This window comes from Neophocaena asiaeorientalis, unplaced genomic scaffold (genome assembly GCF_003031525.2).
Source record: "Neophocaena asiaeorientalis asiaeorientalis breed wild unplaced genomic scaffold, Neophocaena_asiaeorientalis_V1.1 scaffold355, whole genome shotgun sequence".
In the NCBI taxonomy this organism is placed as follows: Eukaryota; Metazoa; Chordata; class Mammalia; order Artiodactyla; family Phocoenidae; genus Neophocaena; species Neophocaena asiaeorientalis.
Genome location: NW_020171806.1, coordinates 137,585 through 154,786, shown reverse-complemented (window position 1 = coordinate 154,786; position 17,202 = coordinate 137,585). Strand labels below are relative to the sequence as shown.

The following is a 17,202-nucleotide window of genomic DNA, read 5'->3' as shown; positions in this document are numbered from 1 at the left end:
TTGGGATCTTGAAAGTTGGATGGGTACACGTGGGAAGACCCTGATGAAGCTGGGGATATCGAGACCCTCAAATCTCATGTGTCATCATTGCCAGTAGAAGCAGCGTCTGAACCCCAGTCTGAGGAACTTAACCCTGTGCCACCTGAGGAAACTGTAATGGCCTCCCCTGAGGAAGTTTCCTTGAAAGACACTGCTGACGTGCCTCAGGACCCACCCCACCACTTCTCTCTGCTTGTAGACCTATAGCAAGACTCAAGTTCCAGAGCAGGCGGCGGCAACCAGGGAAGACCCCACAGGAGCTGCGCAGGTGCCCAGCTGCTGGGGTCCCCGCATGCCCCATGTCCTCCACAACACTGTGCTTGCCCGCCCTGCAGCCCCACAGGATGAAGAAGGACAAGTTGTTCCTGGGCAAGCTGGGCGGCATGTTGGTGAGGAAGAAGAAGGCCAAGGAGGTGAGTGACCTGCACGAAGGGAAAAATGCCATCAACTCGCCAATGTCCCCTGCCTCAGTGGAGATATACCCAGAAGACACCTTGCTCGAGGAGAATTAGGAGCACACTGTGATTGACTGCACTTCCAGGGATGACCCCAGATTCAAGGAGCTGGTCAAGGTTCTCATCGATTGGATCAATGATGTCCTGGTGGAGGAGAGGATCATCGTGAAGCAGGTGGAGGAGGACCTGTATGATGGGCAGGTACTGCAGAAGCTCCTGGAAAAACTGGCAGGCCACAAGCTGAACGTGGCTGAGGTGACCCAGTCTGAAATAGGGCTGAAGCAGAAGCTGCAGATGGTGCTGGAGGTGGTGCAGGAGCTGCTGTGGCCTCACGGCCGGGTGCTCCAGTGGACCGTGGACTCGATTCACGGGAAGAACCTGGTGGCCATCCTTCACCTCCTCATGGCCTTGGTCATGCACTTCCGGGTCTGATCTACCTTCCCGCACACTTCTCCTTGCAAGTCGTGGTCGTGCGGAAGTGGGAAGGTCTGCTACACTCCAGCCATGTCATGGAGGAGCTGACCACGACCACCGAGATGATTATGGGTTGGTTTGAGTGGGATGCCTTCGACACGCTCTTCGACCACGCCCCAGACAAGCACAGTGTGCTGAAGAAGTCTCTCATCACGTTTGTGAACAAGCACCTGAACAAGCTGAATTTGGGGTTGATGGAACTTGAGAACCAGTTTGCAGATGGCGTGTACCTGGTTCTGTTCATGGGGCTTCTGGAAGACTACTTTGTATGCCTGCACAACTTCTACCTGAACATGGACAGCTTCGATCAAAAGGTCTACCACGTGCCATTTGCCTTTGAACTGATGTCAGATGGAGGCCTTAAGAAATCCAAGGCTTGCCCCTAAGATGTGGTGAACCTGGACCTCAAATCCACCCTGTGGGTTCTTTACAACCTGTTCACCAAGTACAAGCACGTGGAGTGATGGCGGGGAGCAGCAGAGACCGTGGCAGGGATGGTGCTTCGAGAGGTGCCCTGGACTCCTCTCCAAGCCCGTGGTTGTTCCCCACCCACACCCCTCCTTTTTCTGGTTGATGCTCTTAACCTCTTTTCCCTGTAATTCTGCAGTGGGCGGCATCCTTTGAAATGAAGGTTCCAAACACCAGTGCTCGAGTTTGCAGCCTCCCTTCACTTGGGGTGCCACGGGGTGCTGAGTCCCTTGTTGATCAAAAGATGGAAGAGAAAAAAGCAGGAACCCCAACCCTCAGTCCCTGGGAGGGGAGCACCTGTCGTTCCAGCTGATCACAGGGCATGAGAAACGTACTGGCAGCTTTGCAGCATTGGCGATAACTTGTCTGTCCTGGTGGAATCTCCTGGGCAGGGGTCGCATTGGCCTCTTTACCAAAAAGCATTTTACAGTTTTAAAAACTTCACTCGTAAGTCCCAGAAGCTTTAGCTGTGACTGCAGTGTCCACTCACACCCCTACTTCTCGGCCACTCAGTGTTGTTTTCATGCTTTTGCACAGACATCTGGAACCTAGAGGACCCAGCTTCCACGGTCCATGGTGCGAAAGATTTCTGAGGCATTTCTTTATTTCTTGCTATGGCTGAATGGGCTGTGTCTACTCAGCCGGCCCTGAACTGGCTTTACAATGCAGCTGGAGACAGCTCGGGTGGGATGTTTCCAATCCCAGAGGCTCTGTTTGGGGATGGATTCATTTAAAAAATCTTTAGAAAGCAAGTTGTCTTCGTGTGCTTGGACTGCCATAACAGAGTGCCACAAATCGGGTGGTGTGTGGTGCCTAGGCAACAGACATTTATTCTCTCACACTTCTGGAGGCTGGAAGTCGAGATCAAGGTGTCAGCAGGAATGGTACCTTCCAGGCCTCTCTCCTTGGCTTGTAGACCGCTGTCTTCTCCCTGCATCCTCATGTGTCTCCCCTCTGTGTCTCTGTGTCCTAATCTCTTCTTATAAGTATGCCAGGAGGATTGGATTGAGGTCCACCCTAATGACCTCATTTTACCTTAATTACCTCTATAAGGACCCTGTCCCCAAATACCATCACATTCTGAGGTCCTGGGGGTTAGGACTTTAACATGTGGATTCTGGGGGTACACAGCTCAGCCTGTAACAGGGGGATGTGAAGTGTTCACGTCTCTCCTCCCCAAGTCCCAGCTCTGCTGAGCCCTGTCGGCATCCGTGGGGCACCCTGTCGTAGGAAATGTGATTCTCATTTGTGTGCTGTTCACCCCTCACCCACCTTGGTTTGGGAGAGAAATGGGGACCCATTGGCTGGGTCTCAGGCGGTTCCTACACTGGGTCATACCCTCTCCCAACCCCTGGTTCCTGAGCTGGGATTTTTATGACATGCCGACCCTCTGAGTTTGCTCAGCATTCACTGCCCCAGCAAGATGGGCCTTTCTCTTCTCTTTGATTTTTGCCTTTCTGCTGTAGATCAGAGCTATTAAGTTGTTAATATTAAATTGAATACCAATGCTCAAGGCTTAGAAATAAAAAACAAGACAAACAAAACAAAACAAAACCAAAACAAGAAAAGACTCAAGGTCCATCAGGCCCTTAAAAGTGCAGGCAAATGTAACACATGAGAAGGTGTGCTATACTCCATAAGAGGTACTAGATATTTTCTAATTTACACAAATAGGAGGATATGTGTGGAAATGGTTATTAAGGATGTGGGATAATGGTGGAAAGAACATAAAGTTGGATCAGGGTGAATTTATTGACATAGGCCCACTAAGCAGAGATCCCACATTTAATGTTGCAACTAGGAGAGCTACAAAGGGCTCTATGAGTTTGGTTGGTTGGCTAACACATGGCCCAAAATGTGGTCCATGGTAAGTGAATTACAAATGCCAGACCTATCCTTGGTTTACTGTAGAAGAAATAATTCGAAGGCTTAAGAAGATTGGAAAGTTACAGTGGATTTGTCATTTAAGACCTTTTCACCCTGCTTAGGAGGCCCCACAGGACACACTTTTTACCATGAATGTGAGAAATAAATTCATGAGGGGAGCCCCAGCATTCTTGAAGAGCTTCATGATCACTCTTCTCTGTAGACCAGAGCTTACAGTGGGAACTGCCACCGCTGAATTGGGGAGCCTACAGGCAATGGGAGTAGTTGTATCCCCAGGATGGCAGGGGCCAAGTGGCATCACTCAACCTCCGAAGGTAAGGTGGGTATGATTACCATAATGAACAGTGGAGTTAAAGCGACAATTGGAAAAGTCTGGCATCCAGAGGCCTATGCTGTTTGCTAATTGATCATGATGTTTCTAGAAGAGTCATACACAGGAAGCCTACTAAAGTCTTACTTGATCTGTATAACCAGAAAAATTCTAGGTCAAGTGAACAAAACTTAAAAAAGACAAACAAACCCATGGGGACGTCATAGCCCCACAATCAATCCCCTGACTTGAGCCAGATAAACTTGACCAGAGCCACTTGAATGTAGGGGTGGCTGGGTCCCCTTGGGGAAGGTCCTTTGTAGACTCACTTACAGAACCAGCTAAGTGGCAATTCCTTGCAGGGCTTGGGCAAGGTTCTGTGGGAGGCTGTATATATTCTGATCCACCATCCAATATATGGTGCTTTTTCTCCCATAGCCAGTCTTCACAGGTCCAGGAATCAAGGGGTGGAAATGGTAGTGGGACTCCCATTCACTGTCACACCTAGTGGCCCACTAGCACAAAGTTGGCTTCCTAACCCCATGATATTATGATCTGCTAGCTTAGATAGAGGTCTTAGTTCCAAATGGAGGAGTGCTTCCACCAGGAACACAACAATGATTCCATTGAATTGAAATTAACAACACCACCTAGCCACTTTGGGCTCCTCATGCCTCTGAATCAACAGGTAAAGAAGGGAGTTGCTGTGCTGGCTGAGGTTATTGATCCCGACTACCGGGGGAAAATTGGACTGCCACTTCACGATAGAAGTATGGCAGAGTATGTCCAGAATACAGGAGATCCTTAAGGTATCTCTGAGTAATAACATGCCCTGTGATTAAATCCAATGGAAAACTGCAATAACCTAATTCAGGCAGGATTACAGATGGACCAGACACTTCAGGAATGAAAGTCTGTGGCACCCTACCAGATGAAAAGCCATGGCTGGCTGGCTGAGGGACTTGCTTAGGGCAAAGGGGATACGGAATGAGTAGTAGAAAAAGGTAATTACAAATATCAGCTATGGCCACGTGACTAGCTGCAGAAAGGACTTTTAACTGTTATGAGTATTTCTTCCTTATTTTGTTATGAATATGTTCCTTATATCTATATCTGTCTATCTAATAACACTTCCTTTCCTCTGTCATCCCCTTATCTTGCAACATAAGATATATTGACTTGATATCTTACTTATTTAAGCATTGCTAAATGTGTGTCATAGTGTTTAAGTTAGGGGATATCAAGAGAGAATAAACATCACCCAAGGACTTTGCATCCTGTTGTGGTAAAAGGGTTAGTGTGTTTTCATTTGTATGCAGGCTAGTTGTATCATGATAGGTGGAAGTATGGCCTTGTTATTGACTTTATTTAAAGATTAAGTACAGTTTAAGGTGATACATATGGGTATCAAGATGACAAGGAGTGGACTTTTGATGGCTAATTTTATGTGTCAACTTATCCAGGTCACTGTGTGCAGATATGTGGTCAAACTTTGTCCTGGATGTTTCTGTGAGGGTATTTTAGATGAGATTTAACATTTAAATCAGAGGACTTTGAGTGAAGCAGACTTCCCTTCTTAATGCATATAGGTATCATCCAATCAGCTGAAGGCCTGAATAGACCTCCCCCTCATCAAGAGGGACTCTTCAGCAACAATGTTCCCCTGGTCTTCAGCCTGACAGCCCATCCTACAGGTTATGGTCTTGCCATTGTACCCAGGATTTGTTGTAATCTGGTATGGTAAGATGAAAGAAATGGAGTCAACTGCCTTTGAGAGAAAATTTTATTACTCACAATTCCTCAGAGTGTGAGAGGCATCGCACACCACACAGGGCCAAATGGGGTCACCTGCAGGGAGAAGGAGAGAGAGGAACTTGGACAAAGTATTTTACTATGATGGCAAGAAGTAGCTGGGTGGAGATGTCCCCTATTGGGAAAGAAGCAAAACACGTGTGTTGACACCAGTGGATGGAGGGTTTGTAGGCTATTCATTCTACCATTTATTTGCTAAGGGTGATCCAAGAATGGTCCATAAAGTTAACCCACTATTTTGCCAAATTCTAAAGTGTTGCACATAAGGACAACAATGCAATCTTACTCTGTTTGCTTTTATAATGGGGAAAAAAACTCCAAGGGACCTTTGAAGCACTAACCAACGTTTTCATTTGTCTATGCAGCAATGGTATGCTAGAGCTACCTCAAACCAACTGGTGATTAGTCGATCATTAAAAAGTTTAGGAAATTTTGTGAGTCCGTTGGGAAGCATATCATTAGTGAATATCAAATTATGTAAACTTACAATTAAATAAATTATATTAAAACCAAAGGTAGTAAACACTCAAAACTCATCTTTCCCTAAGTACTTTACTACATTTTACTATTAATCTGTGCTCTTGTGCTTATTTTCATCTACTGTATCTGTATGGTGAAAAAACTATAAATGGCACTCTGCTTCCAAGACTCTGCATTCAGTGACATCATATAGGGAGTTTGAAATCAACCGTGGTGGGAGAAATGAGATCACAGAAATTGGTCAGTGTGCACTACAAATTTGTCCCCTCCCACAGAGCTGGTTGTTAAACACTAACAGCACACCATATATGTATGTATGCATGCATGTATTGTGTTGTATTTGTGTATGTATATGTTTATATATGAATGTAAGAATGTTTTTACTTGTGAGGGGGCAGGCAGAGGGTTTAACTGAAGTCACAGAAAGAGAACTAGCTCAAGAGATGAGAAAAGGAAGGTGGAGTAATGAAAAGAGCACTCCTGTGGGAGTAAGGAGGCCTAAAAGTTTTTGTTGTTTGACGAGAGGCAAGTTCCTTCACTAATCTCCATGTAAACTGAGGGGTTCACAGTCGATGATCATAGTACTCCATCCATCTCTAAAATTGTATGAATCCTGGTCTATACAATGACTCTATTGTATTTTCTTAAATGTTTCACACTTACAGGAGGGAGTATAAAATTTTTTTGTAATTTGTACATTGATCAGGCAGAGTGCATGATCACTGCCCTCAGTAAGGTCTAGAATCTTGTGAGTAACTTGGAGGCACCCTGTGCAATCTTACTTTGTTGTCCTTTCCTTTCACACACACCTCTCCAACGGATAAGTGTTAATGCGACATTTTGATGTGATGGATTTCCTGCTCCTGCTCTTTTTTAATCCCTGCCTCCTGCCTCTCCTTACTGCCTCAGTATATATTAGTTTGCATTCTCTGGAATTTTACATAAATTTAATCATAGCGTATATACTCATTTTCTTCTGGCTTCTTACACTCAGCATATTGAGATTCATTTGATGTTGTGATGTGTATCAATAGTTCATTGTTTTTATTGCTATGAGTATTCCATTATATGGAAATACCACAGTTTGCTTATCCATTCACGTGTTGATGGACCCTAACGATGTTTTATTATTTGGCTATTGCAAATAAAGCTTCTCTGAGCATTCATATACAAGTTTTTGTTTGTACATATGCTTTCCTTTCTCTTCTATTTCTTTTCTAGTCCTAAATTTCTAGGACTAGAATGTCTGGATCACATCATAGGTGTATGTGTAATATTTTAAGAAACCACCTGCTATGGTGTAAATGTTTGTGTTCCCCCCAAATTTATATGTTGAAATCCTAATGTCCAATGTGATAGTATTGGGACATGGGGCTTATGGGAGGTGACAAGGTCATGACAATGGAGCCCTCATGAATAACATTTATGCCCTTGTAAAAGAGGCTCCAGAGAGCCAGCTGGGTCCTACTTCCATGTGAGAACACAGTGAGAAGGCATCTGGTACAAACCAAGAGGAAAGCCCTCATCAGAACATGACCATGCTGGCTCCTTGATCTTGGACTTCCCAGGCTGCAGAACTGTAAGGAATACATTTCTGTTGTTTATAAGCCACCTAGTCTGTGATATTTTGTTATAGCAGCCTGAATGGGCTAAGACATATTACCAAATATTTTTCCAGTGTAGTTGTACCATTTTTTATTTCCAGCAGCAGTATATTCAAGTTCTAGCTCCACCACATCCTCACCAGTACTTGATAAAAATCAACTTTTCTAACTTTAGCCTTGTTAATAATTATGTAGTGGTATATTGTGTCTCTGTGTGTGTGTGTGTGTGCGCATGATTTTTAAATTTAAAATTTTTCAAACTATCACCCTGTAAAATTTGTGGGGATTTTGGCATAAAGCCATATGAATTTTAACACATTTATAGATTAGTGTAACCATTACTGCAATCAGGATATGGAACTGTTCCATCACACAACTACCTTGGCCCCAAATCTCAGCGACCACTGATCTATTCTCCATCAGTATAATTTTGTCATTTTGAGAATGATATATAAATGAAATCGTACAGTACCTTGTGATCCATCCAAGTTGTCACATGCATTAACGGTTCATTCAATTTAATTGTATGGATGTACCATGGTGCTTTTATCCATTTGCTTGTTGAAAGGCATCTGGGTTGTTTCCACTTTTGTGAAATATGCCTAGACCTGCCATAAACATTTGCATACAGGTTCTTTAGTGAACATAACTTTTCAATCAATTTTCTGGGTTAGATACCCAGGATTTGGACTGCTGGATCATATGGAAAGTATGGGTTTAAATTTGAAAGAGACTGCAAACACGTGTGCCAGGTTGATCCAACTTTTAGCATTCACCTCAGCAATGTCTGAGGGTTCCAGTAGTTCCACATCATTTCCAGCACTTTGTAATGTGTGTGTCTGTGTGTGTGTGCGATTTTAGTCATTTGAGTAGATGCATGTTGGTATCTCCTGTTAGATTTGTTTGCATTTTCCTAGTAGCTAATGATGTTGAACACTGTTCATGTGCTTATGTGTCATCCTTACATCATCTTAGTTGAAATCTCAATGTCTATTGCTCACTTTACAAGTAGGTTTTTTGTTTACTTATTGTTGAGTTTGAGAGTTTTTTGATATTCTGCATACAAATCCTGTTTCAGATATTTTATTTGCAAATATTTTCTTCTAGGCTGTAGCTTATTCTCTCCTTCTTTAATAGTGTCTTTAGGAGAAGAAAAGTTTTTAATCTTGAAATTGTCCAATTTATCAATTATTTCATTTATGTATCACAATTTTGATGTCACATCTAAGAAGTCTTTGTCTAACTCTAATTTATGAAGATATTCCCCTATGCTTTATTCTAAAAGTTTTAGAGATTTACAGTTTACATTTAGACTTTGATCCACTTTGAGTTAGTTTTGGGGTAAGATTTCAGGCTTATCTGGGGGTTCTTTCACATACAATTGGAAATGTCTAGTGTATAAAAATAAGTTTGATTTTTGTGTGTTGACCTTGTATCCTGCCACCTTCCTAAACTCCTTTATTGGTTTTAGAAGTTTTTTGTAGAGTCCTTTGGGTTTTTCTATGTAGACAATAATGTCGACTGTGATGAAGGATCATTTTACTTTTTCCTTTCCAAACGGTATGCATTTTTAATTCTTCATCTTGCCTTATTTCACTGGCTCAGACTTTTCAGTGCCATGTTGAATAGGATTGTTAGGAGAGAACGTCCTTACCTTAATCCTGATCTCAGGGGAAATGCATTCAGTAATTTAACATTAAGTATAATGTTAGTTGTAGGTTTTTGTAAATGTGTTTTGTTTGAGGAAGTACCTACCTTTCTAGTCCTACTTTTATGAGAGTTTTAATCACAAAGTGCATGCATGTTGCACTTTGTCTAATACTTTTTCTGCATCTATTGTCATAATCATATGGTCTTTCTTCTTTAATCTGTTAATATGATGGATTACATTTGTTAATTTCCAAATATTGAAATAACCTTGCATTCCCATGGCACATTACTTTTGGTCATGGTGTATCATCCTTTTTAATATGTTTCTGGATATCATCTGCTAATAATTCCTTGACAATTACGTGTATCTATGTTCTTTAGACGTATTGGACTGTAGATTAATTTTTTGGTAATGTCTTTATCTGGTTTTAGTATCAGGGTAATTTCAACCTCATAAACTAGATATGGAGTTTTGATGTTTTCCTCCTCTTCAATGTTTTTGCACAAGTGTGTATACAGTGGGTATTATTTCATCTTTAACTGTTTGGGAGGATTTTCCAAAGAAATCACGAGTGCCTGGAAATTTCCTTTTTAAAATGTTTTTGACTATGAATTCGATTTCTTTAATAGTTATATGAATATTCACATTATCTATTTGGACTTGGAGGCATTTTTAGTAGCTCTTGTTCTTTAAGGAAATAGTCTGTCTTTACCTAAACAATCTAGTTTTCATCGTAGGGTCATTTTGTAGTATTCTGTCTTAATGTTTCCAACTTTATGATGATATCTCCTTGTTCATTCTTTATACTGATATTTGTATTGTCACACCTTTTATATTTGTCAAGTCTTGCAAGAGATTTATTAATTTATTAATCTTTTCCAAGCCAAGATTAGGGGTTTTTTGTTGTTGTTTTATTGATTTTCTCTGTTTTTCTGTCTCAGTTGCATTGATTTTGGCTTTTATCATTTTTTTTCCTTTCCTCTGCCTGATTTGGCTTCACTGTGGTCCTCTTTTCTCCTTTCCTAAGAATGAATTTTAGATTATTAATTTGAGTCTTTCCTTCCTTTGTGACATAAGCATTTAAACCTACAAATTTCTCCATAAGGACTGCCTTAGCTGCATCCCACGCATTTTTATATATTATATTTTTATTATTGTTCACTTCAAAATAGTTTCTAACTTCAACTCAGATCTCCTGCTTGACCTAAGGCTTATTTAGAGGTGTGCTGCTTAATTACATGTGTTAGGAGATTGTTCTGCTATTAATTTCTACTTTAATTTCATCACAGTCTGAGAGCCACTTTGTTGTCCATTTTCTTAAATCTGGTAAGGCTTGTTTCATGAACCAAGATATTTGGCTATTTGATGAATGTTACGTATTCCCTTGAATATAATTTATATTCCCCTTTCCATGTATGAAGTATTCTATGTGTCAGTATGTTATAGTTGATTTGATGGCCTTGCTCAGTTCTACCTCAGTGCTGATTGTCTGTCTATTTGTTCTATCTGTTGCTGAGAGAGAACCCTTGAAATCTCCAAGTATAACTGTGGATTTTATTGTTTCTCCTTGTAGCTGCATCAGTTTTTGCTTTTTGTATATTGAAGCTCTGACAGATGCAGAAATGTTTATGATTTTTAATGTCCCCTTGATGAATTGACCCCTTTAATCACTGTGACACAATCTCCTTTAAACATGTTGATATTATTAGTTCTGAGACCTACTTTGTCTGAGATAAGTATAGCTACTTCAGGTTTCTTTTGCTTATCATTAGCATGAAATATATGTATATCACAAGCCTATTTTTGCCTTCATATCTGAATTATGTTTATTTTGGTCAGCTCATTTTTCAATCTTACTCTATTATCCAATCCCATGATATCTGCCTTTTATTTGAAGTAGTATTTGGGCCATTTAGAGGGGTCTGCAAAGAATGGTCACCTACACATTTTTATAAATAAAGTTTATTTTGGAACACAGACTTGCTTATTCATTTATGTATTGACTATGAATGCTTTTTAGTCCAATGACAGATTGGAATAGTTGCACAGAGAATGCAGGCTTTCAAGTCAAGAATATTTACTATGTGGCCCTTTAAGGAAAAGGTTTGCTAAGCCTTGACTTAGACCGTTTAAATTTAATGTGTTTCATGCTCTTTGTTTTCTATATTTCCTTCGTTACCTTTTCCCTCTTTTTTTTAACCTTATTTTGTATTAATTGAATGTTTTTTTATGATCCCAAGTTATCTCTCTTGCTGGATTACTCACTAAAATTATTCATTTTGCTGTTTTAGTGGTTGTTTTAGGATTTGTAATACAGAGTCTTACTTTATCATGGTCTTCCTTCAAGTGGCACTATACCACTTAAAAAAATCCTGTTAGAAATTTATAATAGTAAGTTTCCAATCTCTTGCCATATGTTCGTTATGGTATGTTGCCATATATATTACTATTTCATATTTCATTAACCCCACAGCATATTGTTATCATCTTTGTTTAAAGAGTCAGTTATGTTTTATTTTTACTGTGGCAAAATATATATAATATAAAATTCACCATTATAATTATTTTAAATGCGCAGTCCAGTGGCATTAAGTACATTAACATTGTTGTCGAACCATCATTACTATCCACCTTCAGAACTTTTCATGATCCCATACTGAAACTCTGTACGCATTAAACAATGACTCCCCATTCTCTCCTACCCACCAGCCCCTGGTAACCACCGTACTATTCACTTTCTGTCTCTATGTGTTTGATTATTGTATGTACTTCATATAAGTGAAATCATACAGTATTTGTCCTTTTGTATCTGGCTTATTTCAGTGAGCATAATGTCTTCAAGGATCATCCATGTTGCATCATGTATCAGAACTGTTTTCCTTTGTAAGGCTGAATAGCATTCCATTATATGTATATACCACATTTTTTATTGTGGTACAAACACTTAACATGAGATCTACCCTCATAACAAAATTTTAAGTGCACAATATGGTATTGTTAACTATAGGCACGATGGTGTACAGCAGATCTCTAGAAATTATTCATCTTGTATACCTAATTTTATATCCATTGGACACAAATTCCCCATTTCCCCTTCCCTCCGCCCTCTGGTAACCACCATTCTTCACTGTTTCTATGAGTTAGACTATTTTAGGTACCTCATGTAAGTGGAATCATACAGTATTTGTCCTTCTGTGATCAGCTTATTTCACTCAGCATAATGTCCTCCAAGTACATCCATATTGGCACATATGACAAGATTTCCTTCTGTTTTTTTTTTTTATTGGAGTATAGTTGATTCACAATGTTGTGTTAGTTTCAAGTGTACAGTGAAGTGATTCAGTTATACATATATTCATTCTTTTTCAGATTCTCAATATTCTGTAATAACCTATATGGGTAAAGAATCTGAGTTCCTTCTGGTTTTTTTTTGTTTTTTGTTTTTGTTTTTGTTTTGCAGTACGCAGGCCTCTCACTGTTGTGGCCTCTCCCATCTTGGAGCACAGGCTCCAGACGCGCAGGCTCAGCGGCCATGGCTCACAGGCCTAGCCTCTCTGCAGCATGTAGGATCTTCCTGGACCGGAGCACGAACCCACGTCCCCTGCATCGGCAGGTGGACTCTCAACCACTGTGCCACCAGGGAAGCCCTTCTTCTGTTTTTAAGTCTGAATAATATTCCACTGTATGCATATACCAAATTTTCTTTATGCATTCATCCTTTGATGAGCTTCAGGTTGTTTCCATATCTTGGGTATTATGAATAATGCTTCAATGAACATGAGAGTGCAGGTATCTCTTTGATATCCTGATTTCAGCTCTTTGGGATATATACTCAGTAGTGGGAATGCAGGATCATATGGTAGCTCTATGTTTAAGTTTTTTGAGAAACCTCCATATTATTTTCCATAGCAGCTGTGTCGTTTTACATTGACAAATTCCCCAACACTTGTTATCTTTATATACATGTATATATATATGTAATCATCATCCTAACAGGTGTGAGGTGATATCTCATCATGGTTTTAATTTGCATTTCTCTGATTATTAGTGATATCAAGCACCCTTTCATATATCTGTTGGCCATCTGTATGTCTTTGTTGGAGAAATGTCTATTCAGGTCCTTTGCCCATTTTTTACTTGGGTTATTTTGCTATTGAGTTATAGGAGTTCCTGATATATTTTGGATATTAGTCCCTTTCCAGATATATGGTTTGCACATATTTTCTCCCTTTCCATAGGTTGCCTTTTCACTCTGTGGATTGTTTCCTTTGCCATGCAGAAATTTTTTTTATTTTTTTTTTATTTTGATGTAGTTTCACTTGTCTATTTTTACTTTTGTTGTTGTGCTTTTGGTGTCACATTCAAGAAATCACTTCCTACACCAATGACATGAAGATTTTTCCCCTAAGTTTTCTTCTCATAGATTTACAGTTTCAGGTCATATATGTTAAAGCTTTTAATTCATTTTGAGTGAATTTGTGGGTATGTTGTAAGATAAGGGTGTAATTTTATCCTTTTGCATGTGGATATCCATTTTTTCCCAACACCATTTGTTGGAGAGACTATCCTTTCCCCATTGTGTAGTATTGGCAGCATTGTTGAAAATCAATTGATTGTATATGTGTGGGCTTATTTGGGGGATTTCTATTGTGTTTCATTGTTCTATATGTCTGTTTTAAGCCAGTACCATACTGTTTTAATTATGTTTGCTTTGTAATGTATTTTGAAATCAGGAAGTACTTTGTTATACTCGCTCAAGATTGCTTTGACTATTTGGGGTATTTTTGGTTCCATATGAATGTTAGGATTGTTTTCTATGTCTGTGATCGATGTCATTTTGGTTTGGATAGGGATTGCATTGAATCTGCAGATTGCTTTGGGTAATACAGGCATTTTAATTATATTACGTTTTCCAATCCATGAACATGGGATATATTTCTATATTTTGTGTCTTCTTTAATTTCTTTCATCAATGATTTTGTAGTTTTTGGTGTACATCTTTCACCACCTTGGTTAAGTTTATTCCTAAATATTTTATTCTTTATGTTGCTACTTGAAATGGGATTTTTTTTTATAGATACACATTTATTTTTCATAATAATAACTTTATAAACATATATAAGCATACATTGCAAATAAATATACTGGTTTTTCTGATGTTTCTGCCCAGGCTTTCATTGTGCAATATTGATTTTTGGTTGGTTGGTAAACATAACAGACAAAGGCGGAATGGAAGCTAGAGGTGAGATGAAGCAAACTCTTAGAGAAAGTCACAGCAGTAGGGAACGGTCTGTGGACACTTTTAAATGTGGAAGCCTAGACTCCAGCCCTGATCTTCTAAGTACAAATCTGACTGAAGTCTGGCTTAGAAATCTGTTTTAGGAAAACTTAAAAGTTCATTCTGATGCACAGCCTTAGTTAAAACACTATTATAGAAGGATATTGGAAACAGGATATTATGATAGGAATTTAGGCAAAGGCCAGATAATCAGGCATTGGACAGATACCCAATATTAGACTCAAGTACAAGAGAGTGTATTGGTCAGAAAGAAAGATCTGAGGTATAATCACCAAAAGATCTATAAATGCTAAGACCTTTGTTACTAAGAAATAAGGAAGGAAGTTTCTCCTGTTTAGAGCAAGATTGTGTTTGTATTTGAGGATAGAATTGAGCCTCCAGATATAGGATAAACAGCTCTTGATACGGGATTTGAAGAAGATTTTGACATTAATCACAGAGTCAAAGAGACCATTTCAGTAGCCCCTTCTTCTGGGATCCTCATTTGATTATAGAAAATTCACTTTTCATGAGCATGAAAAATCACCAGTGAGTTAAATTAGCAGAAGATTGGAAAAGCATGAGCAGGTTTTTAATTATAGCCTTTATTTGGAGAATACCCTCAATTTTAACCTGCTCCGAATTGGTATGCAGAACTTCAAAAGGAACAAAATCACTAGCAGCTCTTCCTCGTAAATAGTGCAACTGATTTACAGATCATGGTCCACATCAATCTTCACGCCTTACATTTGCTCTGTACAGCTGACTTTAAATAGACAAATGATCAACAAATGCCTACTAGCTCAATATTTAGGCAAGAAAACCCCAAATAACTACCTCTAGGTTCGCCAGTAAGTAAAGCAGCAACGTGTATAAAAGAGGGCACTATGAGTTTCATTAGTTTGTTTTTCCATTAAAAAGCACTTTAAGTCGATTGCAAAATGAAATAAAGTTTGTTTGCTTTCCTCTTATATCTAGCTTGGATACCAGCTGGCAGTTTGTTGTCTGTCTCTCAGTCAAATCCAATAGAATCATTGTCCTTTGGATTTTTATTTGCTTCTCAAAAGAAGCCTAATCTTGCACAGGAATTGTGTGTTACTGTAACATGTGTCCATATCTCAACAGCACATGTCCCTTCCTTCATGGCAAAGCAACTTTCCTATTTTTTCTGAATAAACTTAATAAGGAAGTGATTAAAATTCAGTGTCACATCTAGCATTCCATTGCTGCATAGTGCATTGGAATGCCAAAAGTTACACAGACAAAATGCACTGAGCCAAGTTACATGAAGGCAGTGTCAGTGCATTGGTGACCCTTGCTGGGAATCCTTTGATCAGGAGGCAGCAGCAAAGCAGTGGAAGAGGCAGAGCAGTGGAAGCAGGGTCATTTTCTGAATTAATATTTTTATCTTTTTTATTAATTCATCTACACTCACACAGAGCACTTGTTCACAAATAATTTTTCACTCTTTGGATAGAGACACAATAACAGTAAAGGGTTAGAACAGAATGGCAAGGATGAAGGCCCTCAACTTATGCTTTCAGTTAGCATTTTTTTTTAATGAAAAAGGAGAGACATATGATCCCAATTATCCTTTATCAACTAAATGACAGTATTAAAAGAGGAAAAAATATTGAGCGCTTATCATTTGCAAAGCAGTGTCCTTGACTGTATGAGAGGCAGATAAAAAAGAAAGTCAAGCCTGAAAGGAAATGTTAGAATTTAATTACATGTTTTCTTGTTCTCCAAGTGTTTTCATGTCAATGTTATGTCATATGCATGTCCTGTCACCTCAAAAATTTGGCAATTCAACTGTAGAATACATCTTGAATGGACTGCCAAATATTTGCTTACAAAAAATGGGAGAAATTGTTTTAATGAGCACTGCAGATGATTTTTTAAATGCATCCCAAATGAATAATGCAAACAAAATAGTTCATTTTCACTTAATTGAATTTCAAAATAATATAAGTATTAATACATATGTTTTAAACACACTAACCATATGAAATGTGCAACGAAATGCTAACATCTCTCCTTCTCATCTCCAGTTCTAACTTCATGAGTTTAGTGTGTACCCATACAGTTTAGTGTGGCAAACTGCATATCATCATAATTTTAATTTGCATTTTCCTGACCACTAATAAGAATGAATGTTTAAAATGTTAATTGGTCACTTAAAGTCTGTTAACAACATCTGAATTCAAAGTCCTCATCTTCTAATTCTCCAATAAAAGCAGAAGCTAGAGGGAGTGCAGGGGAAGATGGCGGAAGAGTAAGATGCAGAGATCACCTTCCTCCCCACAGATACACCAGAAATAAATCTACACGTGGACCAACTCCTACAGAACACCTACTGAATGCTGGAAGAAGACCTCAGACCTCCCAAAATGCAAGAAACTCCCCACGTACCTGGGTAGGGCAAAAGAAAAAAAGAAAAAACAGAGACAAAAGAATAGGGATGGGAACTGCACCAGTGGGAGGGAGCTGTGAAGGAGGAAATGTTTCCACACACTAGGAGTCCCTTCGCAGGTGGAGACTACAGGAAGCGGAGGGGGGAACTTCAGAGCCGCGGAGGAGAGCACAGCAACAGGGGTGTGGAGGGCAAGCGGAGAGATTCCCGAACAGAGGATCGGTGCCGACCAGCACTCACCAGCCCGAGAGGCTTGTCTGCTTACCCGCTGGGGCAGGCTGGGCTGTGAGCTGAGGCTCGGGCTTTGGTCGGGGCGCAGGGAGAGGACTGG

At 39.7% G+C, this 17,202-nt stretch overlaps 1 pseudogene; it reads left to right on the top strand.

Annotated features, from left to right (window-relative positions):
• Positions 1-338: 338 nt before the first annotated feature.
• On the top strand, positions 339-1,432 carry LOC112402905 (beta-parvin pseudogene; annotated as a pseudogene).
• Positions 1,433-17,202: the final 15,770 nt, after the last annotated feature.